Source organism: Bufo gargarizans, chromosome 4 (assembly GCF_014858855.1).
Source record: "Bufo gargarizans isolate SCDJY-AF-19 chromosome 4, ASM1485885v1, whole genome shotgun sequence".
NCBI lineage: Eukaryota > Metazoa > Chordata > Amphibia > Anura > Bufonidae > Bufo > Bufo gargarizans.
The window spans coordinates 435,832,565-435,842,003 of NC_058083.1; positions in this window are offsets into that span (position 1 = coordinate 435,832,565).

Consider the following 9,439-nt stretch of genomic DNA (forward strand, 5'->3'; position numbering starts at 1 on the left):
TGATAAATCTGGAGTGAAACTCATTAACATCGCTAACCACAGCCACTTTTCCACCCACATTACAAAACTTGAGTGAGTGGTGTAAAAATGCACAAAGTTGCCAAATTTTGCTCAAGTGCTGAAAAGTTGCCCCTAACTTCTTCTTCCTGGGCCAACCTCATGTCTTGATGGAATATGTATCAAAATTCCTACTCCTCCCCCCCAGTCAGGGAAGAGCAAAGTATTTACCTCACGAATGGTGCATCTCGGGGGCCCATGTGGTTCTTAATTTGTACAGTGGATGTAAAATGAGCGCACATTTGAAGGGGAGAATTTTTTTGAATGGGACGTTTAATGCGTCCATTGATCTAATATTGCAGTAAGACAAGCTGTTTACAGACATGACTACTCTCCAATATATTAGTTTCACAACTGTTGGTCTGCTAACAATTCTCTAATTCAGGTCAGATGTTGTTCCTCAAAGTATTTGTCTGTCTGTATATGCCAGAATTCTTTGAAATCTCTATCACGGGTGAATGAATATTTTCCTCCTGCATTGTTTATGTTGGCAAGCGTAATGCAGCAGAGAGGGAACAAATCATATTACATCACTTAGAAGTGATAATTTAATTTTATATCTCCTAAAAGTACAAAATTACAGTGCCTTGCGAAAGTATTCAACCTTGTTTTTCCTATTTTGTTGCAGCAACCTAGGGTTAAAATTGATTTTAATCCCTTAAGTACCCAGTGATTTTCCATTTTAGTTTTTTTACTCCCAGCCTTTCCTGTGCCATAACTTATTTTTTTTATATTTCCTGTTTACATAGCAGCAAGAGGGCTTGTTTTATGCAGGACAAGTTGTACTTTCTAATGGCACTATTTATTATTGCATATGATGTAATGGGAAGCTGGAGAAAAAATTACACCATAGTTTTATGGATTTGGTTTTTCGGCAATCCCTATTTAGTATAACTGACCTGTTAACTTCATTCTGTGGGTCAGTACGATTTCAGATACCACATTCTTGCATTAAAACTAATTTTTACTTTGCATCACTATATTCTGACGTGCATACGTTTTTTAGATTTACGTCTATGGAGGTGAGGGTGGAGTGATCTGTAGTTTTTCTTGATACCAATTTGGAGTGTGTATGACTTATTTTGTTGCTGTACTTTCCCAAAAATGGAATAAAAAGTGATAAAAAAACGGAATCACCCATTAATTTTTTTTTTTACCATTACTCCGTTCACCATAAAGGATAAATATTTTTATATTTTAATAGTGCTGGCATTTTGGGATGCAGCAACACTCTCTTTTTGTAATTGGTTTTATTGCCGATCATTGACTCCGCCACCAGGTATCTGCTGGGTAAAATAGCAGGCACACAGGGGCTATGGCACCTGCTCACCTCCTGAGCGGGTGTCATCTTGAAAACCCTGAATTGCGCCATACATTTACTGAGCAAGTCCTGAAGGGTTTATTTAGATTTATGGACCTGACAAAATAGTTTAAATTGTTACAGTGGAATGAACTGAAAAAATACATGTATAAAAATAAACAGAAAAGTTGTGAGTACAAATGTGTTCACCCCGTTTGCAATGAACCCCCTAAATAAGGCTTGGCAAACCCAATTAACACTTGAAATCAAACAATTAGTTAAATAAGGTCATCTCGTGTGCAATTAAACTGTAACATGATCGGTCACATGATGTTTGCAACACTAAGCAAATAACATGAAGACCAAGGAGCTCTCCAAAACAGGTTATGCCTCATTCACACGTCAGTGTTCGGTCAGTGATTTCCATCAGTGATTGTGAGCCAAAACCAGGATTTGAGCCTCCTCATGGATAAGGTATAAGGGAAAGATCTTGTCACCGCCAGACATCTGAGAAGCTCTGACAGACGTTCTTCAGAACCTCCTGCTTGAGGTTCCTTTGTTTTGCTTTCGTTTTGTCATCTCGTTTCCCTCTCTCAGCTGTCATCTAGTTGCACTGATTGCATCCCTTTAAATCCCCTCCCATACTGCATCACTTTGCGGTTTATACAACTTCCTGGAGTGTGTACATGCTGGATGCTACAACTGATTTGTCTACAGATAAGTCTGTTCATTTATTTGTGTTTTCCTGTTTGCTTGATCCTAGGTGACCCTGACTCCCTCCGTATTAAGTTTAGGGAGCCGGTGGTCGTGTCCCCTCACTATTATAGGGTGTTCAGGTGTCATACAGTCGAGGCACGAGGGCATGCAATTTTCTATCATAGAGATCTTTGCATGGGCTGAGAAGACAGGGAGAGTTTCAGGGCTTAAATAGGGGTCACCCTTTTGTTCCTTAGTTTCGGATCAAGCCAGTCGGATCCTTATTTGTAACTTCTTGTTTTCTGTTACACCATCTGTGACAGATCTGCACCTGGTCTGTGTTTAGAGCCACACCTGGTTTTGGTTTACAATCACTGATGGAAATCACTGACCAGACACGGATGTGTGAATGAGGCAATAGAGACATGGTTGAGGGGAAGTATAGATCAGAGTTAAGCCTCATGCACACATCCGTGGAACACGGACCGTGAGATACCGGCCTGGATTCCTGCTGAGTGCAGGAGCGCACAGCGTCATTGGTTGTGTTGTAGAAATATTAATAGTTGTAATCTGCTTGCATCAAACTTTGTGTAAGGAAATGTAAAATCCCTTTCTCTCAGCCGCAGTCAGAGGCAGACACAGGTGTTACCATCTTGCTTGAATTCCTCTGAGCAACTCCTCTTCCCCCTGCCCAGACTGTTTCTTTTATTTACTCACAAAAGGTGTAAAAGGGGCTGGCCCATAACAAGGATGCAGGAAGTGATGACATACAGGAAGTGATAACATAGGAAGATGAGAACATAGCCAGCTCACAAACACATGTATACAATAACCACTGGAGTGAACTCTAGCCTTGCTCAGTGATCAATGCCAGATAAAGTTACTATGATCCAAATGCATGTTTATTTACAGGACAACGTCACTATCTCCAGCGGCTGATCAGGCGCACTAGAGACAACAAACGCACGTTCCTTTCATATATTGTTCTCCTAACAAATGCATCCACGCCAAGCCAATAAATCTGCGTCTTGCGCGGAGGCCCTAGCCGGTGTCCATACATCTGCCAGAAAACACTGCTCTGCTGAACACATCAGTCTCCCCCGGCCCACAGCCCAGTGCTTAGCACATGGACTATTCACCGATGGAGACCCCTGCGCCCAGCAGCTATGACAGGACATACACGGGAAGATATCCACTCCAATGGTTTACCCTGACACTGAGAGACATGGTGACAATACACAATATATTAAATACACATCCTAATAAAATTTCCATAACAGTTGTATACAGTGCCGCTGCTGTATACCAGTGTATTATTGTACAGCAGCGGCAGCACGAAGCGCACGGCGTCATAGCAACCAATGACGCCATGCGCTCCTGCACTCAGCAGGAATCCAGGCCGGTATCTCACGGTCCGTGTTCCAGGACGTGTGCATGAGGCTTTAGGTTATTAAAAAACATCCCATATGTTCAACATCCCACAGAGCACCATTAAGCCCATTATGACAAAATGGAAAACATATGGCACAGCTACACAGCTAACAAGAGCAACCCAACAAAATCACCAACCAGGCAAGGAAGGCATTCATTCAACAAAATCACCCATGACAACACTGAAGGATCTCTAAGGTCCTCAGCAGAGATGGATGTAACTGTCCATAGAACAGCTGCCTATGGCCACCGCAGCTATGCCATGCTACTCACCATGCTGCTGCCTCCTTGCTTCGCCTAGTACTCCAGCCTCTGTTCCCTTAGGGTTTATGCGCTCAGCTCTGTCTTTTTAAAGGGCCAGTGTGTGTGCTTCCAAATCTTTCCCCAACCAATGGCTAGGGGCTCCTGGATATTTAAGGAGCCCTCTCCATGCAGGATTCCCTGGTGACTGGCAAAGGTGTTTGATAGTCTAGTGCTATTGCAATTTACCTGTGTTTATCCTGCATTGTTTCCTGTCTGTGCCCCTGTGGTACTCCAAGTTTTGTTTCCATCCTGCTTATGTGCTCCTACACTTCCAGTTTCAGTTCTGTTCACGTTAAAGTTAACACTGTCCATCTACTCTGCCTGTGTCTTCACTACCACCCAACCTGCCGGTTTGTCCTGTATCTTCATCCATCTACACTACCAATGTGTAGTCTGGATCTACTAACCTGCATCTAAGTCTTGAACGTTCAGACAGCTTGTGCAGTTTTGGTGTTTTTTCTGTATCCTGAGATCCCAGTGCCAGCACCGAAGTCCCTAACAACAGTGGGTTGGCTGCCAACTACACCAGGACTCTTCCAGAAGGTAGCGGTCCAGTTGCTTCCCTGCAGCAAAGGCCAGATCCCTTTACATGTGTTAAAGAGTCAATACCAGAGGGGTGCCTTTAGGGTTAGGCCTATGCCAAACCAGTTGGTTGGCACAGTGGGTCCACACTCGATGATCCTTAACACCACTATGAGCCATAAACTACACAGAGTGTGGCTTTATAGAAGAGTAGCCAGGAAATAACATTGCTTAAAGAAAAAAAACATATAAGAAAACACATTTAGAGTTTGCCAAACAGAATGTGTCAGACTCCCCAAATTCATGGTACAAGGTTCTCTGGTACGATGAGACTAAAATTTAAGTTTTTGGCCATCGTGAAATGCTTTTTATGGCACAAACCCAACACATCATCGCAAGAACACCATTTCCACAGTGAAGCAGGTGGTGGCAGTATCATGCCGTGGGGAGGCTTTTCATTGGCAGGGAATGGAAAACCAGTTAGGATTGAAGGAAAGATGGATGGCAGTAAATACAGGGCAATTCTTGAGAAAAATCTATTTCAGCCTGCCAGAGACTTGACTCGGACAGAAGTTACTTTCTAATGGGGCAATGGCAAGTCAGATTATTATGACCACTTCCTATTTTCAACATCAGCAGCACGTAGCTCATGAAAGAAGTCACATGCGGTGAGCTGGCCAGGTGGGTATATAAGGTGTTTCTGCACACATATCCCTCGTTGCGGTCATGGGTAAAAGGACAATTTATCAAAATTGCTAAAAGAGATAATTATTGGCTTTCAGACCAAGGGTGGCAGTATTTCTGAAACTGCGCAGTTTGTGAACTGTTCGCGTGCTGCTGTGGTGAAAGTGTTCTGTGAGTGGACAAATGGAACCACCGTGAATAAGTAACGTGGAAACTGCAGAGCACCACGTGCCATTGATATAAAAGGTGAACATCGGCTACAAAGGTGCGGCGGTGGACCAACATGCTATAATGGAGCAGCTCACCGCCAAAATGAACCAGGGGGCTACCAGACGTGTGTCTGAAACAACTATTCAGCGAACCCTACTGTTTGGATACTCCGAAGCAGACGGATGGTCACTGCACCTCTGCTTCTGCAGCGGCAGATAAGGCTTCAATTTTCACTGCAGTATCAGAATTGGACCTCTGCTGATTGGCAAACTGTACTCCCATAAATTACGTTTTCTGCTTCGTCGAACGGATGAGCGTTGGTGTGTCAGGTGAGAAACATCAGAGAACAAACACCCTGCAACCATTGCTGGAAGAACAGAAGCTGGTGGTGGCAGCGTTATGGCCTGTGGGATGTTTTAGTTGCATTCTCTGGGCCCACTCATCTATGAGGAAGGCGCTGTCAATAGGGATCCATCCTTGCAGATCTAGAAAGCCCCCATACATGCTGATTGTTTTCCCTGGAGTGGATGGGATCTTCCAGCAAGACAATGCAATATGTCATACCGCTAGAAATATCCAACATTAATTGGAAGAGCATGACCAAGACTTCAAAGTACTACCCTGGGCACTTAATTTATCTAACCCAATTGAGCATCTGTGGGACCACCTTGTCATGTTAGCTCTATGGATACTCCCCCATACACCTTCTAGCAGCTGTGGGATGCACTGCAGTCATCTCTGACAACCTATCAGGACCTTACTGAGTCACTCCTAGCCCATCTAACTGCTATCCATGCAGCACACAGCAGTTACTCTGGATATTAGCTGGTGGTCATAATAATGTGACTCGACTGTGTATTTAAATGTTTTGAAATGACCTAGTCAAAAGCCAGACTTCAATCAAATTGAGAATCTGTGGCATGACGTGAAGACTGCTGTACACCAATGTAACCCATCTAACTTGGAGCAGTTTTGTCTGAAAAAATGGCCAAAAAATTCCAGTGTCTACATGTGCTAAGCTAATGGAGACACACCCAAGGAGTCTTGCATCTGTAATTGCTGCAAAAGTTCCACTGGGACAACTCCTTTAAGATCCACTGGGACAACCGCTTTAACAGTGGCTACTTTAATAGTTATGTACACACTTGATGGCTTATTCTGCTTGAAGCAAGAAGTACTTTTTTTTTGTAAATTCTTTATTTTGAGAGAATTTTCATAATAAAAGTAACAGTGATACATAAAGTAACAATGATACATATACTTTGGTCAAATACAGATTGATACAAAATAATATTTTCGGCATCTCATATTAAGGCACAAGTTTCAATTACAAATAGTGTGTACATATAAAGCCTATTCCTACAAGTATGAAAGTTGAGGCCAGTACATACACACCCAGAACAAATATAACTACAGTGTAGATAGCATGTAGGCACCTTTAAATAAGATCTCATTTTAATAGTGGATGCCCCTAAGGAAATTACCAAAAGGATCGTGTATCATGAGAATAAAGAAATAAGGTATTAATAAAGAAAACAAAGATAGAACAAGAACTAGGGTCATCATACAGCATCTAAGACCCTCCCTTTAGAGAGCTATAATAAATCTATTGTTCTCTGGAAGGGTGAGCCAGATAAAAAGTTATGGGTAATTGTTATTTGACAAGTATGGGCGCTCATATAATGAGTCAAAAGTTAGATACTTTTTACACCATGGGTGCTAACATGGGTATATAGGCAGAAGTACTTTTAAGGAACACTAAAAAAGCATGCAAATATTTCCAAACAATCTATATATATAAAGAAGGATGTATATATGTATGTATGTTCTGCGATCACTCAAAAACGCAACTATTGATGTCAACGAAAATTGGTATACATATCCCTTGCTACCTGGAAAGAAATCTTGTGGGGTCACAGCTCTCAAAGATGTACCGTTCCTGAGATATTTCCAAAAAAGGGCCTTAGTCTCCACATCCACGCAGTTTTACTCCAGGTTTCCATAACAACCCAGCCATTTTTCTTCACTGCTGTAGGTCAGCTTTAGGCTAGGGCTACATGACGACATGTGTAGCACGACAATAAGTCGCACGACACATAGGGCACAACTACACTGCTACAGAGCTAACCTTTCTAATTCGCCTCTCCCCCTATCGGACCACAACCTACTCAACCTTCTCTTCACTGGTCTCTTCTGCTGCTCCCCTGGTCCACACACTAACACACCCCCGCAGGAACCTTAAACATCTCGACTTTCGCTTGCTTTCTAAATCTCTTCTGCCACTCTCTACCATTTTTTCCCTCCAAGACCCAGATGCTGCCACCACCCTATATAACACCACAATAAGTACAGCTCTGGACATTGTTGCCCCCCTTACACACAACAAAACCCGAAAAAATCAACAGACAACCCTGGCACACCAACCTGACCAAAAAACACAGACAAGCTTCCAGGGCTGCTGAGCGGCGATGGAAGAAATCCTGTCCTAAAGATCAATTTACTGCATACAAGCAATCCTTCCCTGTCCCACAGCCCTAAACAACTTTTTAACACTTTTTAGTGTACGTTCACACTTGCGGCAGGACGGATCCGACAGGCTGTTCACCCTGTCGGATCCATCCTTCCGCTGTTTCGCCGGACCACCGCTTAGTCCCCATTAACTATAATGGGGACGGGGCGGTGCTCTGGCGCAGTAAGGCAGTTCGCGGTCAGAGGCCGCCGGACTAAAAAGTCGGACATGCAGGACTTTTAGTCCGGCGGCCTTTCGCCGTGCACTGCCGTACTGCGCCGGAGCGCTGCCCCCATCCCCATTATAGTCAATGTGGACGGAGCGGAGGTCCGGCTGCACGGCGAAACAGCGGAAGGATGGATCCGACAGGGTGAACAGCCTGTCGGATCCATCCTGCCGCAAGTGTGAAAGTACCCTAACTCCCTTCTCCATCCCCCAGCGCCCCCACCCTCTCATCTCAGCTGAGGACTTTGCCACATACTTCAAACAAAAGATGGTCAACATCAGAGAAAGCTTTAGTGCACTGTCCCCACAGGCCCTCTACACAACTGCTCAGTCCTCTTCTCCCAAAACCCGCTTCTCCACCATTACAGAAGAAAAACTCTCCACTCTACTCTCCAGATCACATCTCACCACCTATGCACTTGACCCAATCCCATCCCACCTCATCCCTAACCTCACCACAGTGTTTATCCCAGTCCTAACTCATCTCTTCAACCCATCACTAACCTCTGGTGTCTTCCCCTCTGGTTTTAAACATGCAACCATTGCACCCATCCTCAAAATGCCTTTACTTGACCCATCTTCTTTGTCCAGTTTTCGCCCCATATCACTTCTTCCATATGCCTCAAAGCTACTTGAGCAATATGTCCATTCCGAACTGTCCTTTCACCTCTCCTCCTGCTACCTCTTTGACCGGCTACAAGCTGGCTTCCGACTCCATCACTCGACTGAGACTACCCTCACCAAAATCACCAATGACTTACTAACAGCCAAAACCAAAAACCATTACTCTGTACTCCTTTTCCTTGACCTGTCCTCTGCCTTTGACACTGTCGACCACTCCCTTCTGTTTCAAACTCTCTCATTTCTTGGCATCACTGACCTGGCCCTCTCCTGGATCACATCATACCTCACAGAGCGGACATTTAGCGTCTCCCACTCTCACACCACCTCCTTGTCTCATTCCCTCTCTGTTGGTGTCCTGCAAGGCTCTGTCCTAGGACCCCTGCTCTTCTCTATCAACACTTTTGGCCTGGGACAGCTCAGAGTCCCATGGCTTTCGGTATCACTTTTATGCTGATGACACACAAATCTACCTAATTTAATCTAGTCCAGACATCACCTTACTATCCAGAATCCCACAATGCCTTCTTCCACATCCTCCTTCTCTCCCTTTCTAAAACTTAACATGGATAAAACTGAATTCATCATCTTTCCCTCATCTTGCTCAACACCCCCAACAGACCTATTGATCACGATCAATGGCTGCACACTCTCCCCAGCCAACCAAGTCCGCTGCCTTGGAGTGACCTTGGATTCTGCCTTCTCCCTCCGACCGCACATCCAAGCCCTTTCCACCACCTGCGGCCTCCAACTCAAAAACATCTCCCGCATCCGTTCTTTTCTCAACTTTGAGTCTGCAAAAATGCTTGTACATACCCTCATCATCTCCCACCTAGACTACTGCAACATCCTCCTCTGTGGCCTTCCATCTAGCACTCTCG